At 39.3% G+C, this 27398-nt stretch overlaps 1 long non-coding RNA gene across 2 annotated transcripts in view; it reads left to right on the plus strand.

Annotated features, from left to right (window-relative positions):
- The first annotated feature begins 10248 nt into the window (after positions 1-10248).
- Positions 10249-27398, plus strand: part of LOC138146504 (uncharacterized) — a 26457-nt gene continuing 9307 nt past the window's right edge. Inside the window, exons 1-3 of one of the 2 annotated variants that reach the window (XR_011164503.1) lie at positions 10249-11786; positions 21289-21385; positions 23693-23755. This is a non-coding gene — a long non-coding RNA (uncharacterized lncRNA). The remainder of the gene's footprint in view (positions 11787-21288; positions 21386-23692; positions 23756-27398) is intronic. The other variant, XR_011164502.1, reaches the window with a different exon arrangement.

The following is a 27398-nucleotide window of genomic DNA, read 5'->3' on the forward strand; positions in this document are numbered from 1 at the left end:
AGAGAGAGAGAGAGAGAGAGAGAGAGAGAGAGACAAAGAGAGAGAGCTTTGTGTAAGGCTAGTAAGTAGTAAGCAGCAAAGTCAGCATTTAAACCCAAGTCTATATAAATGTAAATTATTATTTGGGGGTGAGGTTCCTTGAGCCTATGGGGGTTTGTCTGCATCTAGAATGGAACCCAAGAGCAACTGCAAAATTGGAGCAGGTCAGTCAGACCTGCATCTACACCCAGTGAGGTGGAATCCTCACCTCTGAAGGCTCTGAGGAGGTAGAGGGTATATGCATTTGAATGTCTAGGAGCCACTGGTAGGGCATTTACTCCACCTCCCCAAAGTTAGTCATGTCTATATTTTTTTTTAAAAATGTACTTTTAGTTTTTAACATTCATTTCCACAATATTTTGAGTTATAGATTTTCTCCCCATCTTTCCCCTACTCCCACCCCAAGATAGAAAGTATACTAAATAACCCCTCCTCCAATCTGCTTTCTCTTACATCCTCCCCCGCCAACTTTCTAGTAGGGCAAGATGGATTTCTATACCCCAGTGCCTGTATATGCCTGTATATCTTATTTCTCAGTTGCATGTAAAAAACAATTTTTTTTAACATTTGTTTTTAAAACTTTGATTTCCAGATTCTTTCTCTTCTTCCCTCCTCACCCACCCCCACTGGGAAGATAAGGAATTCAACATAGGTTGTACTTGTGTAGTTACACAAAACGTTTCCATAGTAGTTATATTGTGAAAGACTAACTATATTTCCCTCCATCCTATCCCGCCCCCCACTTATTCTATTTTCTACTTTGACCCTATCCCTTTTTAAAATGTGTGCTTCAAGCTACCCTCTCCCCCAATCTGCCCTCCCTTCTATCATCCCCCCTCTTATCCCCTTCCCCCCTACTTTCCTGTAGGGTAAGATACCCAAATGAATGTGTATGTGATTCCCTGCTTAAGACAAATTCAATGAGAGTAATGTTGACCCATTCCCTCCTTCCTGCTCTATATCTCCATTGTAACAGTTTTCTTTGACCTCTTTTATATAAGATAATTTATCCTATTCTGTCTCTCTCTTTCTCCTTCTCTAGTCATGTCTGTAACAACTTGATTATAGAGGGCTCAGTTGGCACATTATCTTTCTTTTTTTCTTTTTTTATTACATTAATACATTTTATGGAATAAAACAAGTACTTCCAAAACATAGTACAATTTTTTAAAAAAAGATGTCTGTATGTGAAATTATAAATTTACTCTGCACAACTTGCCATTCCTTTCAAATATATAATAAAATTATCATGGAAATTTCTTTTTCTCTTATTTTCTTCTTTTTTTCCTCCCCTCCCCTCACCCAACCCTAGAGATGGCTACCGTTAGATATAAATAGGTATATATGTATGTAAAATTATTCTATATATACTTCTATTTATCAGGTTTTTTTTCCCTCTGGATACAGAAAGAAACTTTCTTTGTATGTCCTTTATAGTTAATTTGGGTATATATAGTAGTCAAAACAACTTATTCAGTCAAAGTTGTCCTTAAAATAATATTGTTACCGTATACAATGTTCTCTTGGCTTTGTTCACTCTTCGTTATTTCATGCTAAGTCTTTCCATGTTTTTGTAAGATTATTGAGCTCATCATTACTTATAGCACGGTAGTACTCCATTTTCTTTCTAACTCTGGTCTAAATTCCACTAAACGAGTCCCTGGGCATGGGTTGAGAATGCTTGATCATGTGTGAAACTACCTAACTTGGTTCCCATAGTCTTCGAGAAGTTTATCAATCGATAAATATTTATTAAGTGCTTCCTACATGCCAGGCATTGTGCTGAGCTCGGCCTACAGAACAACAAAAGAGAACTGTGGTTGCTTGCCCAGTCCTTGCCATCTCTACCATTAACTTGAGAAAAGTTTCTATAATAAATGGCCATATAACATAGCTTATAATAATTATATAACTTCAATTATATAACAACAAGCTTTAATCACTTCTGAAAAAGCTAAGACTTTTGGGTCATCCTTTATATAGCACTTTAAATGCATTATCTCATTTGAACCTCACTATCTCCCCCCCCCCCAAGGTATGTACTACAGGCTTTATTATCCTCATTTTACAAATGAGGAAACTGAGGCTTAGGGAGGTCAAATGACATGTCCATGTTCACATAGACATTAAGTATCAGAGGAGAAATTTGACCCCAGTCCTTCACTAATTCACAACTCTATCTAATATGTCTCTAAAGCCTCATCCAAGAGAGTATTCCAACACACAATGCTGCGTTTGCTAAGGTTAGAGATCGGATGGGTCCAGCATTTCACTCATTTAGTCCATTTATAAGCACTGGAGTTAAAAATACGTGAAATTTTTAAAAAATAGGTAGAATAATAATGCACCAAAATACATTTCCTAAATCAATTTCATGTATATTTGTTTTGCAGAAGACCTCCTGTAACTTACATATATTATCTTCTGGGATTTCTAACCCATGACTCCACTTCTAACCCAGTGGGACCCTTATATAAGTCATTAAACTTCTCTAAGCCTCAGTTTCCTTACCTGTAAAATGAGGAGGCTGCTCTCATTGGCCTTTTATAGCTCAAACAACCTATAAATCTAGAATGCTCTAACTGCTCATGGTCTGTGATAGAAATGGGGTAAATTTTAATTCTTCCTTTTTATGATTCCTCAAAGGGAGCAAAAGAAATAGAAACAAAGTAAATGCCAAACAACTGGGGAATGGCTGAAAAAAACTGGCATGTGAATGTAATGAAAATATTATAGTGCCAAGAGAAACTTTCTTTTTTCTTTTTCAATTGGTCATGTCCAACTCTTCATGACCCAATTTTGGATTTTCTTGGCAAAGATACTAGGGTGGTTTCCTTCTCCAATTCATTTTACAGATGAGGAAACTAAGGCAAACAGGGTTAAGCGACTTGTCCAGAGTCACTCAGCTAATAAATATCTGAGGTCAGATTTGAAGTCAGGTCCTCCTGACTTCTGGACTAGCACTCTCTCTACTTCACCACTTAGCTGCCTTTCACAGGGGTGAAGAAATTGGAGCCCAGAGAGATTTAGGTCCCTTGCTTAAGGTCACAGAGATGTAAGTAGTAGAACTGAGGTTTAAAGCTAGGTCCTCAGACTCTAAATTCATCAATTTCTTCCACTGTGCCACACAGCCTTGGCGGGGGGGGGAAGAAAAAAACCTTCTTTTAAAAAAAGTGAAATTAAAGCCCCTACAAAAGTGGACTTGCCCTAATGAGGTATCAAATGATCAAATTCTCTCAACCCAGTCCTGGGGGTCTTTGATTCACTCCTCTCTGGCCAGAAAGACAGACTGATTCTAAGCCCAGCATACAATCATCAGCTATAGGGCTTTCTGCTTTTCAAACCAGAGTGCCCTGGAGTTCTGTACCAAACCTTATGTGAGTGATTGTGTCTGCCTACTGGTTGATCTCACTTAAAGACTCATTAGCCTTTGCAAAAAGGTTTTCACTATGGTAATTTTATTGAAATGCTGAACAGTACAAATTTGATCACTGCAAGGATCTGTTAGCAACTCATGCAACCTTATCAACTGTGCTGGGGAATGAGAGTTTATTGCATAATAAAAATGTTACCCTTGGCTTGTGTGGGGCAAGTATTGAAATTTTTATGAGCTCCTCTTACCAAAAGTTGTCAATAAATAACACACAATCCTTGACTGGGCTAACTCCAGATTGATGTGACTTATTTGATAAATCAACACTAAAAAGAAATTCCCAGTGCAATGGACTGATTGTTCAGTAAGACAATGTCTCCCCATTACCTCCAGGATCCAACAGAAAAACCTCTATTTGGCATATAATGTCCCTCACAGCCTGGTCCCTTCCTACATTTCCAGTCTTCTTTACTCAATTCCAATACATTCTACTAACCAGTTACACTGGCCTTCTTGCCATTCCTGGAACAATTTCCAGCTCTGTGCCTTTTCACCAGATGTCCCCATACCTAAAATGGCCTCCTTCCTCACCTCCATCTCCTAGCTTCCTTGACTTCCTACAAGATCCAGCTCATATTGCACCTTCTGACATTCTCCAGTCTCTCTCTCTTTCTCCCTCTCTCCCTCACCCCTCCCCTCTCCTACTCTCCCCCCTCCACTCTCCTCTCCTGTCCTCTCCTGTCCTCTCTCTCTTCCAATACCTTCAGTGCCTTCTAGCTGAGATTGCCTTCTATATACTATAGACATATCTATAGATATAGATAGATATACGTATCTATCTATATCTTGCATCTACATAGTTTTCAAAAATATATTATCTTTCCCCATAAAATGAGAGCTCCCTGAGGATGGAAACAATCTTTTTGCCTTTCTTTTCATTCTTACCACTTAACACAGTGCACAGCACAAAGTAAGCACTTAAATGCTTGTTGACTGACTGATGACAGGAAGGCTCTAAATTCTAGGTTATTAATTCAAAACTCAAAATGCAAAAGCAGATAGAGGCTTGCTTTAGTCGTCTGGTAGCTGTTCCAAGGGCATGAGACTTCAAGTATTATTTTAATTCTATTACCCATGCTCCCAGATATTCACAGCATGAAAGTCTCCATTGGAGCCCAGCTCTCTTTCTAACTGCCAATTTCACCAGTACCATAGATGTTTCAGAAACCAACAAGACAATAAGCCTAATCATCCTGACTTTAGAAAAAGATAAAAAAAGTTCTCTGATACTGTGTGCCCTGTCATAGGTCCCTACACACAGAAGTTGTATAGACCGGTAGTATGTGTTAAAACCAGGTGGACAGTAGGGAAACCAGTTGTAATGGTACTTGACAAACACCACAGAGGGTCTCTGTCTCTCTTGACGTGAGGGATAGAATCACCAGGACCCTCTAAATACATGTTCCTGAGATTCTCAAGTTGTGGTTTCTGGTAGGTAACCTACCCTTCCCCACCAGTATTCCTTTGGGGTAGGTCATCTGGGGCCACTGCCTTTTCCCCTGTGAAATCAATAAGCTGATTTGCAGGAGGCTTATCATACCTTCTAAGAGCAAAGAGAAGTCGTCTACAGAGGGATTTTGGTTTCAGGCACCTCAGCCCTGATGAAGACATTAATATGAAATCTGACCTGCTCAGGTACTCTATTCCTAGCAATTTGCACAAACAGAGTTCAATTCCATTAGATAAATCTCTGAGTTCTTATTGTGTGCTGACTGTATGCAACTATGGTGCTAGATTCTGGGTGTGTGGGAGTGAAAGTTGTACAAACATGAGTTTGCTCAGTGATTCCCTGCTCTTATCAAAAGTGTTCAACAAATGAAAAAAAGAGCCAATTTTTAGATTGGTCCACCCTTTTTAGCCTGAACTAAATCTGATATTTTAGATCTGCTTAGGGAATATGTTTTGAGAGAATGGCTCTGGATTGAAGAAACCGATGTCAGAACATATATGAGAAAACCAGCACTGCCACTCCAAGGAGGTCTTCCCGCTTCACTTTCTTTGTTTTCCTTTTCTTTTCAGCTCACCATTAGAGAAAAAGCAAAGGGAGTCTGAGAAGAAGCACACAGATATCAGTGGAGGGGAGTTGCTTTCATAGAGCTCACTGAAAAAGCTGAAGAGTCAATGTGATGTCTAAGGCTTGACACCAGTAAATGACTAGATGCCTCTGTTACTTGTGCAATTAATATCTCAGAAGAAAGCGTCTGGAAGAGACTTTGACACCAAAGCTGTAAGTAGCTTCAATGTGGCTTTGGAGAGAACAGGGCTGGGGGCTTCCTGCAAATTAATTAAATGGCTTCCTGACAGTACTAAGGAGGTCTGAGTTTGGTTAAGTCATGATTGGTAAGTTAAGGTTCATGTAAGAGGACAACATGCGAGCTGTTGCATTCCTTTGAATATTGCCTTGAATGATATGTGCTCTTAAGCATCAGTAATTAGTCCTTAGCTAATATTTAAGCTGTCAGTTTAATAGAAAAATTCTACTTAAGTGACTAGATCATATGTGTCTCTCTTCTAGCCACATAAGATTAAGTTTAATTATATTTGGGTTATCCTAAAGTACCATGGTTCATCTACAACAGGTACCAGAATTGCAGAGATATTGCCTAGGATAAAATGACAAACCTGAAGATTTGTCCTTCAAACCCCTGACTATTTAATGAACACAAATACCACAAATATAAATGTCTACTAAGACAGCTAATTAAGAAAAGCTCAACTCTAGCTGCTGATGGCAAATGCAAAGTCACCTATACAAGGCATGCTTTCATCCCTCTAAAAGTCAGTTACAGATAATTGGATAAATTGGCTGAGTTGTGTGACCTAGGGTCAGAAGATGGGAATAAAGCTGGGTTCACATGCCTTACTTCCACTGAACTATTTCATAGAGTCAAAAAGCTGAAATAAATTTGGGGAACTTCTAAATCCAACCCTCTCATTTTGCAGATTTGAAAACTGAGTCCTAGAAAGATTGCAGCTTATTCAAAAGCACCACAAGATTGAGTGGTGGATGCAGACTTTTGAGTGATTCTGGACAATGGGAAGAATGTGGTAAGGGTGATGGGGATTGTATAAAATGAGGCCTTGATACTAGATGTGACCTATTTGCAATGCACAAAAAGCAGTTATGTCTGCCTGATTCTATAAAATTCAGATATGACAGCTAGCTGATGTAATGAATGGAGTTCTAGACCTGGAATCAGAAAGATCTGGTTTCAAATCTTGCCTCATACACTTAATAACTGTGTGATCTTGGTCAAGTCATTTAACATTTGTTAGATTCAATTTGCAAACCCTGAAGCACTATAAAATGTTAGTTTTTATAAATATCCAAATGGAAGAGGAAGGTACCTATTTATGTATAGATAGTTTTGTAGAGAAGTGAGATCTCATCCTAATGAGCCCTCTTTTTAAGCACAGAATAGAAGACAGAAAAAGAAAAATAAAGAGAGGGTGATGGGGAAGAGAAAGGGAGTCAACAGAAAAGAGAGGAGGGAAAGACAAAGAGAAGAGAAAGAGGGAAAAAAGAAAAGAAAGGGAGAAAGAAGGAGGAAAGGAAGGAAGAAAAAGAAGAAACAAACGAATGAATGAACGAAGGAAGAAAGAAAGAGAGAGAAAGAGAAAGGAAGGAAGGAAGAAAGAAAGAAAGAAAGAAAGAAAGAAAGAAAGAAAGAAAGAAAGGTAACGTGAAATCTTACTCTGCTTGACTAAAACATAATACAAAATTTCTTATTTACATCCCTGGAAAATCACTATAAATGTTTCTCCAACATAAAAAGATACTTATATAATTTGTGATCCCTTACATTAGCACAGTGCTAGTCCTTCGTGGAAGATAGTAAACAGCCTGGGGACTCTCCTTCTAAGAGGTTACCGTTGCTTTGGCTGAGTTTAAACTATTAATTGCACCGAGGCAACAGAGGAAAAATACATGTGACTACATGATAAAGAGCTGCCACAAGGCTTTGCATGTTGGGAAGTGTTATACATCACCCAAGCTGAAGCCTAGCAGATGTTACAGAGTAATTGAAAGGGACTTTGGCCGCCATGTAATCTTCAGATAGCCCGGGAACCTCTTCAGACACTGTTTTTCCAACTCCAGCATTTCCCCTAGTGTAATTGGATTCCTCTTCTATGAGAGTAAATCCCCCAAATACCCCAAGCCAATAGCTTTAGCTGTATGTACTGGGACCCTGTGTCACAAAGGAGAGACACAGAAACATATGTTAAGGCCTCTAGGAAGAGGCTCTGGTTATGCAATTAAGAGAATTCAAATCCTAATGTAAGCTCCTCAGAATTCTTTTTAATCATTCCATCCAACAAAGACAGAAAAAAATGAATTATTTATTGTGTTAGATTTAACAACTGGAAATGTAAAACAGTTACATATATACCGATGCGAAGCTTATTATCATCTTAATTTTCCAATAACAATGAAAAATTTTTGACACTGCCCAGATTAGACACTAAATAAATGTTCCAGTAAGATTACATTATGTAGCTTTTGTAACTCAATGTGGTGGAATATTGCATTTTCCTGTCACTGAAAATAGAGTGAAATGCAGTTATTAGAATTATTGCAATATCTATATGCACATTTTCAAATATAAATGGGATCCTATAAACATAAATCATTCAACTACAGTGTGATTATGCTGCAATAATACAACAGGGACATAAATGAAGAGAAATGACATTGAACTGCCTTACTAGCAACTAGAGTTTAAAAATACCACCAGGAAGATCAGAATCATAATTGGAAAACTGAGTAAATACTGTAGCAATAGTTTTAACCCAAGAAAAGCACCAATTTCTTTTGAAAATGAAATTGTAGATATACTTTCCTATTTATCACACCAGGCACTTCCTTGGCACTGCAGAAAATAGGCATCTCACTAGCAGAAATGAGGTAGGAAGTTAGCTTGGATTGAAGATAAAATGTAAATCTTTTGAGGTGGTGAAAAAAGCCATAGTTTTGTTTGAGAGACTCCAAATGAGAGCTAAAATACAGGGGTCCCTTGATACACTGTCCTTTATAGCAGCTCACAGGAAATTGGAAGGGGCTGGTAGTTTATATGTCAAATATATAGATTTTTTGTGTTTTTCATATTAAGTGAACCTCAAATCCTCAGCTGCACTCCAGCTGTCTGGCCACAATCAAGCACCACAAGAAGGGGGGTGGGTTTAGAGAAAAGGAAAGCAGGAAAATTACTTCTAGCAGGGAAGGGATTGGGATAAGGAGCGAGTTAGGTCTGTATCGAGGTTCTGCAAGGCAGAATTCTGAGTGAATTCCCAAAGTTCTTTTTCCCCTTTTATAAAAATGGGCAGTGAATGAAATTAGAGAGGAAATAGAGACAGCAAAGAATCCCAGGGAAAAAACAGCCCTGCTTCCTCTTGACCTTCAATGTACCCCAAATCATATTGCCTGATGACATCACAATGATCGGTCAAGGTACAGTGTGTTCAGCTGATCAGACCTGTACTGGCTAGCAAGGCTCTACCACAGGTTGGGCGTTTGGACATTTGGGATGGAGATGTCTCTAGATTTACACATCTCACATTTCCTTTGTGCTGTTGTGATTCTGTATCTGCTTTGCTCAGAGAACACAGCATCTTCTTTAATGTGGCACACCATGCTGGAGAGTCCTGTGACAGCCTCTCCTGTGTCTCACAATCAGTATACTGAAGTTCTTCAGAGAGACCTTGAGAGTGTCCTTGTCCTGCTTTTTCTGACCTGTGCGTGAGTGATTGCCTTGCGCTGGTTCTCTATAAAATAGTCTTTTAGGTAAATGTGTGTTTGACATATACGTGGCCAGCCCATCAGAGCTGAACTCTCTACAGTAGAATTTGAATACTTGGCAGCTCAACCTAAGAGAGAACCTCAGTTTCCAGTGCCTTATCTTACCAGGTGATCTTTAGAATCTTCCTAAGACAAATAGAAGCAGTATGCCATTCACGATGGCATGCTTGCCCGGGTTCTGAATAAAGGATGATACTCTCACACTTTTTTCCTAGACACCCCAGTGGAGTGAAATCGGGCTGTGTGTTTGCAGCAAATCATAAAGAGCTAGAAGGACCTTGAAAAAAATCACATAGCCCATCCCTCTGCCTTCAGACAGGATGATACGTCTGTCGTCCCAGACAAAGCAGACTCCAGTCTCTTTTTAAAGACCCGGGAGTACACCATTCTGTACTGTACAAAACATTTTATACAAAAAAATAAAACATCCCTATACCTGTAGAGAAATTCCTGAATATGTTCAATTTCATTTTCAAAAGAAATTGAAGCTTTTCATAGACTAAAACTATTGATACAGCACTTTGAGTAGTAGCAAATGAAGGAATGAATAAACAAATGAATGAATAATAACCATCTGGAAATAAATTGGGTACCCAATGATTGGGGAATGGCAGAACAAATTGTGGTGAAGTATTATTATGTAATGAATATGAGGAATTCAGAGAGACATGGTGGGGTACTGATAGAGTGAGGAAAGCTAAATCAGGAGAATACACAATGACTACAATAATGTAAGTAAAAAGAAAAAGCTTCCCCTAGAGACATAGCGATAAAGCAAACTTCCCTCCTCTCAATAAAGAGGTGGTGCTCTACCAATGCAGGATATGGGATTACTGACAGATTTGACAGCTGTGCTGGGTGGTTGTGCTCTCTGTTTTCTCTTGTGAAAGGGAAGTTCCCATGGGGGAAAAGGTTATTAGGAAGTTCCTTTGTTCTTAAAAAAAAAAACAGCACTAATAAAACTACTACTGTAGTATTAGCTCTTTTCTAATTGAAGATATGACAGTCACTGAATGACAGAATTTCAGAGTGGGAAGGGACCTCAGAGGTCATCCAAAGAGCCTATGTGGGTTGGCATTACTTCCATAAAGATGAAGTATCCTTACCACCACCAGCACCAGCACCAGCAGCACCATAGTTAAGATTCATATAGTGAGGGGCAGCTAGGTGACACAGTGAATAGAGCACCAGCTCTGGAGTCAGGAGGACCTGAATTCAAATCTGCTCTCAGACACTTAACACTTACTAGTGGTGTGACCTTGTGCAAGTCACTTCCCAATTCCCTGCCTTCCCCCCTCCAAAAAGCAAAAAAGAAAGAAAGAAAGATTCATATAGTACTTACTAGGTACCATTCAGTCAGGATTGCCATACTAAACAATTTCTATCTTTTTATTTATGATAGGGACAATGGGGGAAGCGGGGAGAAAAGAGCAAGCATTTATTAAGCACTTACTATATGCCAAGGACTTTACAAATATTATATTATTTTATCCTCACAACTACTCTGTGAGGCAGGTGATACTATGATCCCCATTTTACAGTTGAGGGAACTGAGGTGACAGATCAAATGACTTGATCAGGTTCATACAGCTAGGAAACATCTCGGGCTGGACTTGAACTCAGTGTTCCTGACTCTAGGCCCAATGTTGTGCCTACTGTGCCAGCTAGCTGTCTCCATTTTACCATGTTTATGCCCCAGAATGTGGTGGGACTTCTCAAGTACCAAATGTCAAGGGTATATATAAAGGGTCTATAAATCTAAATCATTGTTAACTAATAGTAAGACCCACACTTGGACTTCTTCAAACAAAATGTTCAAGCAGTATTAAAAAAAAAATCCCACGTTATTTTTCTTATAATTGTCAAAGTCATACGAGATCTTGTGATAGACAGCATTGCTTAAGTATAGAATGCTATTTCAATTTTCTAAAAAGACAATAACCTCTTTGTTGTCACCTTGTTTGCTTGCCTGTGGACTTTGCCATCCTGTTTCACTGGGCATGTCCTCTAGACTGAGGCTTCATCATCAGTTCCTCGTTCTGAGGCCACATGTTCCCCCACCCCACCCTAATAACGCTTGATCTCCTCTCCCCTTTATAACAACTGCCAAGAATTCAATCTTTTCCGCAGCTGGGAGGGATGCTTGAACATCATGTAGGTTCCTCTCTCTCACCAAGAGTCACAACACAAAATTTAGTCATAGCACATTTGGGGGGGGGGGGGTGGAGAGGAAAGGAGCAGTCATGGGAAAACATCGGCATATAGCCAGGCTGTTCCCTGTGCACTAAATGCGGTCCATGACTTGATTCAGTGCCCTGCTCACTTTGAATGATGTCAGGCATCCCACAGTCTGCTTGGGGCTCCCAATATTTCTCTTGTACAGAGCCAGAAGGTTTGGATTTGCAAGGCAGACCTAGGAGAGAGTCAACTCCAGTGAGCACACCCTGCCAAGGAGTCAAGGGAGCCTGGAATGAGTTTGTTACAACTTCAAGGAGCACAAAATGTACATGAGAAAAGGTAATGTTTCTAATCTACAAAGCTCTCTCTTCCTTTAGTGAGTGAGAACTCCTAAATCCCAGGATTTTCTGTTAGGAGGTACTAAGGGCAGTATGAAATCTAGTCAAGAAGAGAGGAGGGAAGAAATGAGTGTGCTGTTCATAGCTGAATAAGGAAAAGGCCAGATGAAATATGAAATGAAGATAATCAGAGTGCCAAAGAGATGACAGAAACCTAGTTATTTTATGAATAAGTAACACATTAAGATACACTAGAACCCTTAAGAACTGTGAAAAGCAGACTTTTATTATTAAGTTAAAAATAGGGGGGGAACCCTAGGTTTTTTTTGTTGTTGCTAAGTATAAACATGTGCCTCCAAGACCTTCTGAGGTTTGGGGACTGACTCAGTCATCAAAAGGCAGAGCAGAAATGTGATTAGGCACTAAATAAGGCTATGGCCTTGCTCCTTGTCTTGGGAGTGTCTCTGTACCTTGTCCTCCCCCACTTGACTACAGGAGAACAGAAAAGATTTAGTCAAGGACTGTGCCGCTGAATGTTTCACAAATGACTCTCCAGAAAAAAAAATAAATACAGGACATACTTTTAACCTTAATCTAAATTATTTACATTCCCCATATCACTTTCTAAAGTCTAGACAATAAAAAACCCATAAATAAAGTCTTGATTTGTAGCATTTGCCATTTTCAAGGTGTGGATGCTCAAACTGAAAATTTAACAATCAGCTCTTCTGAGCTAGTTTGAGTTGGCTCCAGACCACCCCTGGATTCAGAAGGTTCAGAAACAAGGGAACTCCAGAGCTGCTTGGTAGTTATTGAGTAAATAACTATTACCTCCCTTATATCTTAGCCTTTGGAGTTTAAAATTGGGAGTATATGGAGAGATCACTATAACCTACAGTAAGATCTCTCATAGAAGGACCCAAGCCCCTGGACCAGGAAGATGGGTCCAAAGAAGGGAGAAAAAAACAACTTGGTCCAAAGGTATTAGTTAGATTAAAGAAGCTTGCTCTTTATCCTCAATTTAGAGCTTGATGCCTAGGGCCAAGAATCTCAAGCTGATAACATCTGTTCAGTGGATGAGACTCAGAGGGAACAAGACAGGACAATCTGGAAGGCAGTCTTTTTGCTGGTTCTTAGGTCAAGGTTTCTGCCTTTTCCAAAAGAACTTAGATAATTATGGCAAACAAAGTGACTGAATCTGAACTTGGCAGAGACTAGTCTGGCAGGGAAGTCTCTACTGGAGTATGAGACCAGTGTGAAGTAAGTTTGAGGAAGGTAGAGTAACACCAGAAGATATTGGCATCACTGCAATGTTGGATGCATTACTTGCTCCCCTATGAGTGCATCTTGGCTACACATGTTTCCAGTGGTACATCCTTCCACACATGTGTCCTGACTACACAAATCTCTTAAATATGTGTCCCTACACGTATCCACTAAGGCTCTGGTGTCAAACTCAAATTGAAATGATCCCTGCCAGGCTGCATATTGACTTAGAAAACAACAAATTAATATTAAGTTGTATTTTCATTTGTTTTGTTAAACATTTCCCAAATAACTTTTAATCTGATTCAGGCTACACTTGATTTAGGGTCTTTTGGCTGCAGGTCTGACACCTCTATACCAAGGTATATACATGAGTGAGAGAATATGTGTGAATTTATATAACTCTTTCCTCCTGGTTATTTGGAGGACTGTCTTGTTGCTTACTTTTCTTTCTTTGACATTTCATTAAATTCCTTTGCTTTGAATTAATTATGTCTTCTGACTGACTACTAAAAGCAAACACATTGGTGGGAGCTCATGGTTTTAGGCAATGTGGACTCACAGAGCACCTTAAACCTGTGATAGCCATTTTGTGGGTGGATCAGCTTTGTGAGCTGAAGGGTACGTCCAGGCACTGCAAGAGTAAATGTTAAGGAACCTCATCAGAGAGTCACGATTATATAAGTTGTTAAGAACAAAGCAGCTCTGCATATCCCAGGAGATACCTGTGCAAGTAGAACAAGGTGGGAGCTTTTTTTTTTTTTTTAAGGAGTGCTTAGAAGAAGATGAAAATGATAGAGAGGGAGAAAACGGATTCTGGTGTTTGGAAATTTCTCCTCCATGCTCTGCTGCTGTTGAACCTCACAGGATTTAAGATACTACAGTGTTGATGTTTTACTAATGGAGGCAGCAGCAGCCACTAGCTATATATAAATTTTATCTCCAGACATGACTTGAACATGTTTTTCCAGATAAAAGGGACACTTCACCTATTTGTGATAGCAATTTTAGTGCTCGGTTACTAGTCTTTCAACATTTTAGGCAGCAAATAAATCTGAATAACAAGACCCAACCTACCTTTTGTGGTCATTTGAGGGGCAAGTTATTATCTGGACATTTACAACTTCTAAATTAACCTCAGGGCCACAACCAGACCATGGGGCCAAGACCAGACTGGAACCAAAAATTGTTATCTGTGGGCAATTGAAAAGAAGGAAGAATAATTTTCTTGGAGCAACAAGTGCTGAGAGTTTGCTGTGCTTAATTTCCTCAAACCAGTAAACTGCTCTGGTTTTCATAATATAACAATTTAAAGTCATGTGACAAACAGGTTAGGTTTAAGAAAATCCTAAATGGTCTAAAGTGGAAAGACTCAACGGGTGTATGAGTAGTTTCTGATCCTAAACCAGAGTATTATTTGGAAGTAAGAAATGGAGAACTTTCATAAAGAAAGAAGGCAATTCCAGGATTTACAGTGAAAGGTCCTCTCATATATGAGCAATATAAGGGTCTGATTTGAATTTATAAGAACAAGAGCCATTCCCTATTCAGTAAATGGTCAAAGAATATGAACTAGCAATTCTCAAAGAAAGAAATCCAATTTGTGGCTCCACTAAGAGAGTATTAATTTGTATTCCTGTTTTTCCCAGTGTGCCTCCAAAAATTGTCATACTTCTTATTTTTTGTTTATTTGTTTTCTTTTTGATCATCTTTGCCACTGATGGGTTTAAAGTAGAACTTCAGGGTTGCTTTAAGCTGCATTTCTCTAATAATTAGTGGTTGGTCTGGAATATTTTTTCATATAGTTGTTGATAGCTTGGATCTCTCCCTTTGAAAAGAAAGCAATTCCCTTCTATGTCACTCAGATAATGGCAGAGTGAGAGCTGGAACTCCCAATCCAGTGTCCTTTTCACTATCCATGAACTTGATTGAAAATTCTCTGATGCAGAAGAGACAGTGACTCTAAACAGAGCATAAACTTTCAGAAAATGGTGACTAGGACTTTTCAAATCACTTCAAAGTAGTTATCATTGTGACCCACCCATCAGGGTACACAGTATCGCTTGATGACAGACACAAGGGAGAGGCATGGCAGGTCCTTGAAACTCCCTCACCTGAAAGTAAATACTATTGGTGCATGCGCACGCACACACACACACCAGAGTCTATTGTTCTTTGCTTCTTAGCTCAATAGTTATTTTTAAAATGAGGCTAAATAATCTGCTATCAAAACCAAATGAGGCAATGATATGAAGTAAAGCTTAAAACAAGCCTTTTCAACTAGTGTACATGTATTAGTTTTCTTTTTAAAATTTTTTTAGTTGGGCAATGGACTGAAATTCTTCCTGCCCTTGCTTTCTTTTCTTGAACATTATCAGAATTGGGTCCTTTGTATTTAAATATTTTCACAAACGATAACTGAATATCTGGCAAAAAGTATGACCCATTCCTCCTTCATAGGCATTTCTTTAAATAAGTTTGGAGGCTACCCTATTTTGCCTTTTTTTAAGGCACCCACCATTGCAGTATTTTAACAACTCAGAAGACATGTGTTATCCTTTCTTGGATTCCTAGACCATTTAAAATCAGGTAAAGTGCATAGTCAACATCAAATCCTGCCAACCCAGGGCACATCTACAATCAAATATCTCTGAACTTGGGGGCTTATCCCTCGAAAATCATACTTTCCGATTGACTGATGATTGGTTATCAATAACACTGTTTACTTGCTATTGTTGGCATTTCAAATTGTCTCTTTCTTCTCTTTTTAAAGTTGAATGGAAGCCAGTAGAAAAGCCAAACACTGAACTAGAGCAGAAACTAGCTATTTTGGCACTCAGGACAAGAGTCACAAATCACGCCCTCAAATCAGCTTTTTAAGGCAAATTTGGTTGTGTGGGAAGGAGTATCGGAACCATGGGATACAAGGTCCCATGATAAGGGAAACGTAGACAAGGTTCATTCTGGGGAGAATGCTGCAAGGGAAGATTGGCGAAACAGGGTAGGCTTGGCTAAGAAAGAACTCACCGTGGTACAGCCACCAGGGAGATCTGGTATCTCTTTTAATTAATTGTTCTAAGTCAAGCTCTATTGTTTCTCCTACTGAAGTCCTTTCAGCTTCCTCTAAGTATCAGTGCCCTACAGTAAAGCACACGTCACTGCATCCTAGTTGCGGCTCTACACTCAACTATCCATGCCGTAGTACATAGTAACCTTACTTATGACTGGCCTTTGTATCATCCTGAGATCTAAGCCATCTATTTCCCGGCATGTAGGTGATGAAGTGGATAGAGCACTGGTTTTGGAATCAGGAAGACCCATCTTTGTGAATTCAAATCAGGCCTCAGACACTTACTAGCTGTGTGACCCTGGGCAAGTCACTTAACCCTGTTTGCCTCAGTTTCCTCATCTGTAAAATGAGCTGGAGAAAGAAATGGCAAACCACTCTACTATCTTTGTCAAGAAAACCCCAAATGGGGTCAGAGTCAGATATGACTGAAATGACTCGATAACAATACAACAAAAGTGAATTGTTGGGAGAAGTAGAGCAAGGAAAGGGAGAAGGAAAATTAACAACTTTCTCATTTCCTCCTGAGTCAAGTCCTACCAGTTCAGCTTTATTATTGTTGTTGAATTCAAATTTTCAGAAGATCAGAGCTACCAATATTTAAATGTCAGAACAAAAGAAAATTTCACACTTCTGTTTCTGTCAGTATAAATATTTGAAATGCAAATTACCTTTTCCCCCACTCACCTGTTTGTCTCACTTATAGCCTCCTTTTCTCTAAGCTATGTTCCACCCTGGGCAGCTAGGTGGTACAGCAGAGAGAGTGCCAAGCCTGGAGTCAGGGAGATTTCCTCTTCATGAGTTCAAATCCAGCCTCAGACACATTCTAGCTGTGTGACCCTGGGCAAGTCACTTAAGCCTTTTTGCCTCAGTTTCCTCATCTGTAAATTGAGCTGGAGAAGGAAATGGCAAATCATTCTATTATCCTTGCCAAGAAAACCCCAAATGAAATCCTGAAGGGTCAGATATGACTGAAACAACACAGCAATAACATGTTCCACACACAGAGTAGAAAACAGAGCCCCATCATACATGTCCAGACTGTCAGACTTTCATAAGGTAGCCACAAACAGTGTCCTCATCATGGCTTCTTGTCTGGGTTGTTCAATATTGCCATGAAAACCCAAATTGTAGTTCAAATATGCCTTCACTCTCAGTGTATTGGGTCATTTACCTTAACAATGTGAACGTGCTCTCATTATTGTGTTCAACTTGATTAGTGTATAGTTGAACATTTAAAAGTGCACTTCAGACGGAGGAACAATGTATGAATGCATGATTGGTTCCTAATAAATTGAGGAGCCTCCTAATGAACTGTGAGGGATTTGGAAGGAACCATTACCCACTAGACAGAGGTATGGGGAACCAGACCAAAACAGATAAAAGGGGAGGGGAGGAGGGAGGGCTTCGTGGAGGTAGGGATTTAAACAGTTTGCCTTGTACTTGTCACAGATTGGATGGTACACTAAGGGAAGCAAAAAATACAAGGAAAATGGGAAATCAGATCACTCAGGAGCTAAAAAACCATAGTTTGGCAAGTGTACAAGATGAGCCTATATTTTCTTCCTTTCTTTTTTTATAATTAACTTATTTATTTTTAGTTTTTAACATTCACTTCCATAAGATTTTATGTTTTGAATTTTCTCTCAGACCCTCTCCTCTCCACTTCCCAAAAGAGCCTGCAATCTGATATGGAGTCTATATTTTCTATAGAGACATGGGTAGTTGTACACAGTCTCTGAAAGGACATGACTGAATTCTGAAAGCCTATCTGACCAAGGATATGAATAAGAAGTTTTCAAAGGAAGAAATACAAAATATCAATAGTCATATGGAAAAGCACTTCCTATTGCTAATAATTGGAGAAATGCTAATTAAAGCAACTCTAAGATTCCACCACATAGCTATCAGATTGGCAAAGAGGATGAAAAAGAAAAATGACCAATTTTGGAGGGGCTACAGGAAAACAGGTACATCAATGGAGCTGTGAGTTGACATTAAAAAAACAATTTGGAAAGATACCCCAAGAGCCACTATACTCTTTGACCCAGCAATATCATTCATAGGAGTGTGCCCCAAATAGATTAAAGAGGGAAAGGACCCACATGTACAAAAATATCCATAGCAGCTCTTATAGTCAAGAACTAGACTCTAAAGGGGTCTATCAGTTGGGGAAAAGGCTAGATAAATTATAGTATATGAATGTAATCTAATATTATTATGCTGAAGAAAAAGATGAAAGGGACAATTTTGGAGAAATCTAGGAACACATCTATGAACAAATCTATCACACAGTAAAGTGAACAGAACTAGGAGAACGATTTATATAAAAATAGCAACACTGGAAGGAAAAAAGGTGACAAGAACTCTGATCAATTCAATGACGAGTCATGATTTCAGAGGAAAAGTAGTAACATATGTCACATCCCTCCTGATAGAGACATGATGGACTTAAGAAGCTGAATAAGACAAACATTTTTAGATATGACCACCATAATGTGATAGTAATGGCATTTAAAGATTCCCCTGTATTGGCTTGGTTTTTCAAATTGATTGTGTTAAAACCCAGAGCTTGTTAATCCCACCTGTGGGATAGACTTGTGGACTTGAAAAGAGAGAAACGAACTGGGAGGAGCTGGTGACGTAGATTTGGAGAGACAAGGGAGAGGCAGAAGAACTTTTTGGAAGCAGCACCTCCCAGTTCGTTTCTCTCTTTTCAAGCCCACAAGTTCATCCCACAGGTGGGATTAACAAGCTCTGGGTTTTAACACAATCAATTTGAAAAACCAAGCCAATACAGGGGAATCTTTAAATGCCATTACTATCACACATAGTAATATGTTTTGCTTGACTTTGCCTATTTATTAAGAGAAATTTTCTTTGAGGGACAGTGAGAGGAAGAAAAAATAAATGCTTATTAATTTTTTAAATTTCTACAAAATGTAGGGAGGAAAACCCTGCTTAGTTTCTTAGGGTTGGCTAGATCTAACCAGTAATAGTAAACTCTATGTACTTCTTCTTTATTCTTAACACCAGAACTTAAGGATATATAATTTCTGTGGAGCTTGACATTAAGACCTTAACCAAGTCACTCATGTTGGCTCCTCATATGGAGAATGCAGATGTTAAACAAAGTGATCTATGAGATGCCTTTGAACATATAGCCTATGATTCTAACTTTTCTCATTTTTGTATCTTACTAGTCTACCATGTATCTCTGTGGTTTTTAAGCATGTGGATCATAAATTGTGCAGTGATAAAATTGTAAAAGACACTAGCCGATGAGTGTGATCAAAATGGTATTTAAAATGATAGGTTCGTGTGGTATTTATAAGTTATAAAAGCATTTTACAACACTAAATTTTCAAATTTGAATCTGTGAATTTTTGCTTTAATGTGACTTTAAAAGATTTTTATTCCCCATTCATATCAGTTTTACACAGACGAATTCTTCTAAACATGGGCAATTTTTTTAACCTTGTATTAATCTCTTTCATTAAAAACGGTATGAAAAGCTGTTGTACATGTCATCACTAACAAACTTTTGCCAAGTATCTATTATGTGTTAGGAACTATGGGGGAGCATGACACATGATGTCTGCCTTCAAGGAACTCATGGCTAATTGAGTAAATAATATCAACGCATGAAAAAAAAAACCAAGTAATGATCAGCGGTGGCATATAAATGCCAAATGCCTCATACAGCCTTGCATCAACATCTACTTGCTCTACATTTCCTCGGAAAAGTAAGTCCAAAAGGTACTTCCAAGTTAATATGAAACATATCTTGACCTACTCCCTTGAATGAGTTTAATTTTCCTGTTTTTTTTCCCTATTTTTCTATTTCTGTTGAAAATAATGCCATCCTCCCAGTCATCCTGTATGTAACATAAGGGACTTTTTCCTGTCCCTCATTCACATCTAATCACTTACCTCCATGTCTCTCCTCTCTTGTGCAGGTGCTTATAACTAATCAGCTAGATTATCCCTTCCCAATTGTTTTTTCTGTTTCCAGTCTCTCCCACTGTGAATCCATTCTCTACACAGCTACCAAAATCATCTTCCTAAGAAACAGATAGAATCATGTCACCTTCCTATTTAAAAACCTTCAGTGCTTCTCTGTTGCCTTTAGGAGAAAATATAAAATAATTAGCCTTGCATTTAAGGCTCTACATATTTTGGTCCAGTCTCCTTCAAAAACTTTGTTTTCCACTCAACTGGACCTGTTCTCCAACTCAACATTCCTCCTTCTGTGCATTTAATACACAGGCCATCCTCCCATATCTTCTACCCCACCCAACCCCTTCCAATCTGTCAGACTCAGGAAGAGCTCAGTTCAAATCCTACTCAGACACTTATTAGCTATTTGACCCTGAGTCTAATCATTTAACCATTCTATGCCTGTTTCCTCATCTGTAAGATGAGAAAGTTGAACTCAATGATGTCTAATTTCCCTTCCAGCTTTAGGTTCATGATTCTAGGAAACTTTAAGCCTCAACATAGGTGTCTGCCTTCTCTAAGAAACCTCTCCTGATTTCCCAGTTGTCAGTATTCTTTCCTTCCCCAAGTTGCTGTTATTGTACATGTTGTCTTTCCCCCTGGAGCTCTCGAATTGAATGTAATGTTAGGCACTGGAAGTGCTTTGTGCATACAAGGCTCTTAATAAATATCCATTTGATTGAATTCAAGTACAGCCAGTAAGTGTTATAGGAGTTCAAAGGAGAGAGACATGACTGGGGCAAGTCAAATCAAGTGGAATTGATTAAGACACCTACTATGTGCCGGTCACTGTGCAAAGTGCTAGGCATATAAAGAAAGACAAGAGACATTTCCTGCCCAAGGACTCACAACCTGATAGGGAAGAGAACATGTAAACAACTTTGCACAAAAAAGATCCGAACAGAATATATTGGAGATATTCTCAGAGAGAAGGGACAAATTTAAGAAGAGTTTTGTAGACAAGGGGAATACCATGAGTAGAGATAGAGAAGAGAATGCAGGGGAGATGTTTGGGAAATTGTGAGGCCAGTTTGAATAAAATGGAGTTTCTGGGAGAAGGTGGGAGACAGAGAAGGTTTGAAAGCTATGTTGGGTCAGTTTGCAGAGAGCTTTTAATAGCAAGCAAAGAAACCTGGATTTTGTTCTGTAAGTAACACGGAACCATTGAAAGTTTTTGAGCAGGTGAATGACGTCTGAAATGGTAGCTAAGAAAGATGAATCTGCTGGCAATGTCTAAGATGGTTCAGAGGAAAGAGATTCTCAAAGAAGTAAGTATAGGTTGGGGACCATTGCTTATACATCCCTTCATATGTCCAAAATGTAGGAAAGAGGGAGAGACAGGGAGAAGTCATCTTTAAGGTCAGAGTTACTATCCCGTCTTGTACAAAGCTAGAAATAGCTTTGTTGCCTGGCAGATCAGAACTGCACAGCTCATTCTCTTTAGTCTGCCTGTCAGGACTAACCTCAGTGCTCACGTATCATGAGCATTGTCATGAGTACAGGGGCCCAGGGTCAGGCTTGTTGTGTCAATGTGGCAGACACGGTTTGTAAGTGACTTCTCTACTGGTATACTGACCAACAAGAGTTGGCATCTAATCAAGGGGCAGCATAAACCTAACACTAGTTGCCCTCTTCACTCCCACCAGATATACAACCATAACTTCTGCCACAGTAGTGATGTCCTCAGTACAACCATGATCTAGAACCCCTCCCAGCCCTATTTTCTTTGTTTCTTAATTGTCCCACAATAGCGATGCCTATCACTGGTAATCCTTAGAGCTTTGCTAAAAGTGCATGGCTTAACTATAGTCATTTCAAGTCTCTTTCCCTGTTACTGGGTGCCCATAGTTAATTTCAGTAGCATGCAGATTTTTGCTGTTTCTATAGAAGCATGGTGCTTCCCCCATGATACACTTAACCCAAGGAGGAATTGTTTGGATTCCATATTCCCAGTTCCTTTTCCTTGAAATATCATATCATCCTGGCTGTGAACCGCAAAGAGCTGACAAGTAGACAGAAGAGTAAAATGGGGCTGTCTTTTGTTGCTACCTCCTGGGAGCTGGGTTGCTACCGTTGGGTGCTTGATATCTGTAAGTGCTGATTTTGCAATGATGGTAAGTAAGCAGTACTGAGTTCACAAGTTCACATCACTGAATAGGCCATAAAAGAGGCCTTAATGAGAGACATAAGGACTATAAGATAGCCAGAAAACTACCCTTTCCTTCCTCCTGGGTTTGTAGGTTTCTCTAATAAGGGAATCACTGGGAGAAAAGGAAAGAACCTCAGCTAAATGTAACAGCGGGAGTGCCTCTAGCAATCTTCTAAGCCTGCTTTCCCAGAAGATCTCCAGCCATGCATCAGGGACTGCAAAAGCTTAATAACTAGAAGACCTACATGTATCACCTGCACACACACAGCTCGTCAGAGGCTAACTCAGACCTGCCTTTGTCCCTGGTCTCACCTGCTGATCAGTTATTGGTTATGGCTGAGGGAAAAAGGAGGCCAGGGAATTCAAGTTGGAAAACATTAATTACGTACTTGCCATGTACTGGAGAAGCAAAAATGAATTGACATGGTGCCTGACCTCGAGAAGCTTATAATCTAATTGGAAATTGTGAGTCTTCTCACAACTCTAACCTGCATAATATTTTATATTAAGTGACTGTGGGTATTAAGTTACCACATTAAGCAATTACTAGGTGGCAGGCCTAGTGCCAAACACTCGGTATACAAAGGCAAACAAAAAAGAAATGTAGCACCTGTCCTCAAGGAGCTTACATTCTATTAGGGAAAGACAACAAGTAAAAGGGAGATGAAAGGTTGGAGGGGGGTAGTGGAGAGGACAGTTACCCATACATTGGCATGTTGAAGAAGTCCAGAGAGTCGAGTGGAGTCAGGAGAGGAGTGAAGGGCAGCTGGTTTGAGTACTTCCTCAAAAGGGAGTTTCCAGGAGGGACTCCCCAGTGGGAGGAGGAGGCTGAAGGATCAGAGAAATCTTCTGGAGTGAGAAGGGAGCTGAGCCATGGTATCCAATTTTAGGGAGTCAAGAGTGAAACTGGGACAGCTTGGAAATGAGCTTGGAATTTCAGTTCATAGAGCAAAATAATGTTCAAGGAGAATTTATAAGGCAGCCTGGGTTTCACAAACATAAAAAATAGGAAAGTGTGTCTTCCATCTTAGGCTCATAAGTAATAAATAACAGAAGGATACGTCTTCAGAGACCTTTACTATGGGACATGAATGGATTCAAACTCTTTGAATGAGGGAGATCTTTTCTTTCCCCTGAGAAGTACAACTTTTAGAGAAAAGGACATCCATTGCTATCTTATGCCTCTGAAGATTGGATGAGTTCTTACAGATAGGATTTTATGAAATAGCTCCTGATTGTATTAGCGTGAACCCAAACCCTGGAACACCTTATTTCACAAGAAGCCCTTCGACTCAGTGAAGCCAAGAGGCCAAATATCTGTCCTGTAGAAAGCGCTGATATTTATGGTTCCCAGTAATCATTGTTCCATTTGTGTTAGATGGTGGCAACTAATTCATGTCCCTCTGCTTTTCTCTCTATTTCCTAGGAAACGAGGTACCTAGAACCTTAAGGAAAATTCAGGAGAAAGTAAGATGATCCAGTGGCTAAGGTGATTCTATTATTAACCATTTATATGACACTTTATATTTTCTAATTGCATAACAATCATTCTTGTGAGTTATTTTGACAGGTTAATGTCGAACTTATTGACCTCAGAGCAATTACCAGCATGAAAGTGTAGCAGAAAAGGTAAAGGTTCAGAATGGCAGGAGCTGAGACAGCAGTCATCAAGACAAGCATTTCTATGTGCCAATACATCTGAAGGAGAAGCCACACACTCAAATTAACCTAAGGGGCCAGGGTTCTTCCTTCCTTCCTTCTTTTCCCTCCTTCCTTCCTTCCTTCCTTCCTTCCTTCCTTCCTTCCTTCCTTCCTTCCTTCCTTCCTCCCTCCCTCCCTCCCTCCCTCCCTTTCTTTCTTTCTTTCTTTCTTTCTTTCTTTCTTTCTTTCTTTCTTTCTTTTTTCCCTCCTTTCTTCTTCCTTTATCCCCTATCCATACCTTCCTTCCTTTTTTTTCCTTCTTCCTTCCTCTCTTTCTCCCTCCCTGCCTCTCTTCCTTCTTTCTTTCCTTCCTTCCTTTCTTCTTTTATCCTTCCCTCTATCCCTTTCTTCCTGTCTTTTTTTCTTCTTCCTTCCTCCCTTTCTCCTTCCCTCCCTCTATTCCTTTCTTCCTTCCTTCCTCCTGTCTCTCTCCCTTTCTCAGTGATGATTTTGTGACACTGAGGTCATTTCATCAAGATCTTCAATGAAATTGGACAATCTTCATTGGCTGCCTTTTAATACTGTTGATTCAATCTGTGGTTTTTTCAAGGGATTATTTAAACTGTAGTCCTTTAAGGATCCCAGACTTTACCAGAATGGATATGGGTGCTCCCCACAATAGTTGCCATGATTCACCCTGGCCACCATGGTTATAGGCCTCTCTGAATTCCATAGGCCAGTTCTCTAATGAAAGCCCCATGATCTAAAATTTAGTCTACCCTCCAAGCCTTTTTAGTTAGATAGAACCTGTTAGAGCTTGTGCTTGACTGACCTAACTTTTGGGAACTGAGGGTCATTTCTCTGGTACTCCGGGGCTTCAGAGTAGGGCTTTAGCAAAGGTTACAAAGGATTAGGAAAAATAAATGAATATGAAACAAGGATATTTTAGCACAGCCGAACATAGATTAGGAACCTGGAGTAGGGTGAGAAACAGAACAGATTCCAAGGAATTATAAATCTAAGAGACTCAAAATTTAAAAATAAAAAAAGGGTACCATGATTGCAACAAGTTTTACAGCTTCTGTTCTGATGCTTTGCACAAAACCTACTAAAAATAAATGTTTCTATTTGGAGGTGAAAACCACCAACAGTCAAATAAAGACCAGTGTAATTCCGTACCTCGAGGAAATTCATGAAAATCTCTGAAAATTGGACTGGTTAATCCTCTCCTCCCACATTTCTTTGGTTCCCTCTATCCCAATAGACCTTTGGGGAGTTTTTGAATTTTTTTTCTTTAGAGAGATTTGTTCTCATTCTAAATAATTGAAGACTATTTCCACATCCTCTTTTGGTAGGTCCGAAGAATTATTTGTAAGTCCTGCATCCTTATAGTGGTCTGAGAATATTCTTATTTTCCAATTTTAGAAATAGTTTCCAGTATAGTGACTATCCTCATTTGCTACTTTTATTCATTTATTGAAGTTCATAACTTATAGCCAGAATCAAGAACTCTAACCACTTAGAGGATCATGGAGCTGAAAGGGGGCTTTCAGCCTTTTCACTTTACAGAAAAGGAGACTGAGACCCAGTAAGGAAGAGAAACTTGCCCCAAGTCACAAAGATAGTAAGTAGTAGTCCAGGAAATTGGATCCAGTTGCTCTAATTCCATGTACAGGACTCATTCCAAATTTAAGACTCTCCCACAGTCCCTTCTGCTTCTCTTCACTGCAGTCAATGTCAATCAAAAAACTGCAGTCAATCAAAAAACCTATGAACCAGGAGTCAGGAAACTAGGGGTCATGTTCTAGCTCTGTTACTTAGCGACAAGACCACTTTGGCTCTTAATTTCTTCATCTGTGAAATAGGGCTAACAGTCCCACTTACCTCAGGATTAGTGCTCCCTTCAGACACAACATAGGAAAACAGAGCATAGAAACACACAGGGGCACGGTCCTTGTGCAAAGAAGACAGGTGAATCTGGAAAGATACTATATTTTTTTAGTTGTGGTTTGAATAAAATAGACTTCAGTTTCCCTCCCAGCACTGAGATTCTGTGATTCTAAAATGTGAAGGTCAAATGAGATAATAATAAAGATGTATATAGTACTTTAAATGCTACAAATTCACAAGCATCATCTCACTTGAACCTTATGACAACATGGTTAGGTAGATAATAAAGATAATAATTTTTATCCCCATTTTACAGATGAGGAGTCTGGGGCTAGGAGCTATTATTTGATTTGCTCCTAATCACATAGATAATAAATGTCAGAGTGAGATTTGAACTTAGTCCTACTAGACTCTCCTTGCAGTATACTTTCCCTTGCCATTTTGCCTCAATATATCTCTAACATATGTAAGAAAGAATTGAAAAGGGTGAAGTTCTACATAAATGTGAGGTCCTACTGTTGAAACAATGATATCCCAAGTAGCTCAATTCCCAAATAAAACAAATTGTATTGATTTTAGAGAGAGGCCCAAGAAATCAAGAAATGTCTCACACTTAACTGCGTTTCACCCAACCGAGGCTTCTCAATGACATTTTTATAGAAGTACTGGCTGTGATAGTAGAAATAAGGTGTATGTATATTACTTGAGAACCATCACCATTTTAGAAAAAAAAACTTTAATGGCTAAGTTCTTTCTGGATTTAACAGACATCAAACAAAAATGAGTATTTCTACCTGCACAAAAAGAGAGGACACAAAAAGAGGATAGTATATGAAACTGTGAGTCACATTTTTTTAAGGATCCAAAAAGTTTAACACACATCTTTTTTTTCTTCTTTTTTTTGAGCAGGGAATGCAGGTCAGTTGGGGTTAAGTGACTTGCCCAAGGTCACACGGCTAGTAAGTGTTAAGTGTCTGAGGCCACATTTGAACTCAGGTCCTCCTGACTCCAAGGCCAGTGCTTTATTTCACTGCACCACCTAGCGACCCCAACACAAGTGTTTAAAGCATTCTGCTTACCTGCATCCTTCTGACCTTCCTTCTTATCTCCCCTGTACATTCTTAAAATGCATCAGTAAGCCTCTTCCCCCTTCTTTCTTTCCTTTCTTCTTTCTCCTCCTTTCATTCCTCCCTTCCTCTCTTTCTTTTTCTCCCACTATTTCTCTTTTCCTTCTTTCCCTCTTTCCTTCCTTCCTTTTTTCTTTTTCTTTCTTCCTTCTTTCTTTTTCTTTCTTCCTTTCTTCCTTCCTTCCTTTCTTCCCTCCCTCCTTCCTTTCTTCCTCCTTTCTCCCTTCCTTCCTTCCTCCCTTCCTTCCTTCTCCCTCCCTCCTTCCCTCCCTTCCTCCTTCCTTCCTTCCTTCCTTCCTTCCTTCCTTCCTTCCTTCCTTCCTTCCTTCCTTCTTTCCTTCCTTCCTCTTTCTTTCTTTCTTTCTTTCTTTCTTTCTTTCTTTCTTTCTTCCTTCCTTCCTTCCTTCCTTCCTTCCTTCCTTCCTTCCTTTCTTTCTTTCTTTCTTTCTTTCTTTCTTTCTTTCTTTCTTTCTT

This window comes from Petaurus breviceps, unplaced genomic scaffold (assembly GCF_028583685.1).
Source record: "Petaurus breviceps papuanus isolate PSGF00001 unplaced genomic scaffold, PetGlider_PUasm1.0 90763, whole genome shotgun sequence".
Taxonomy (NCBI): Eukaryota; Metazoa; Chordata; class Mammalia; order Diprotodontia; family Petauridae; genus Petaurus; species Petaurus breviceps.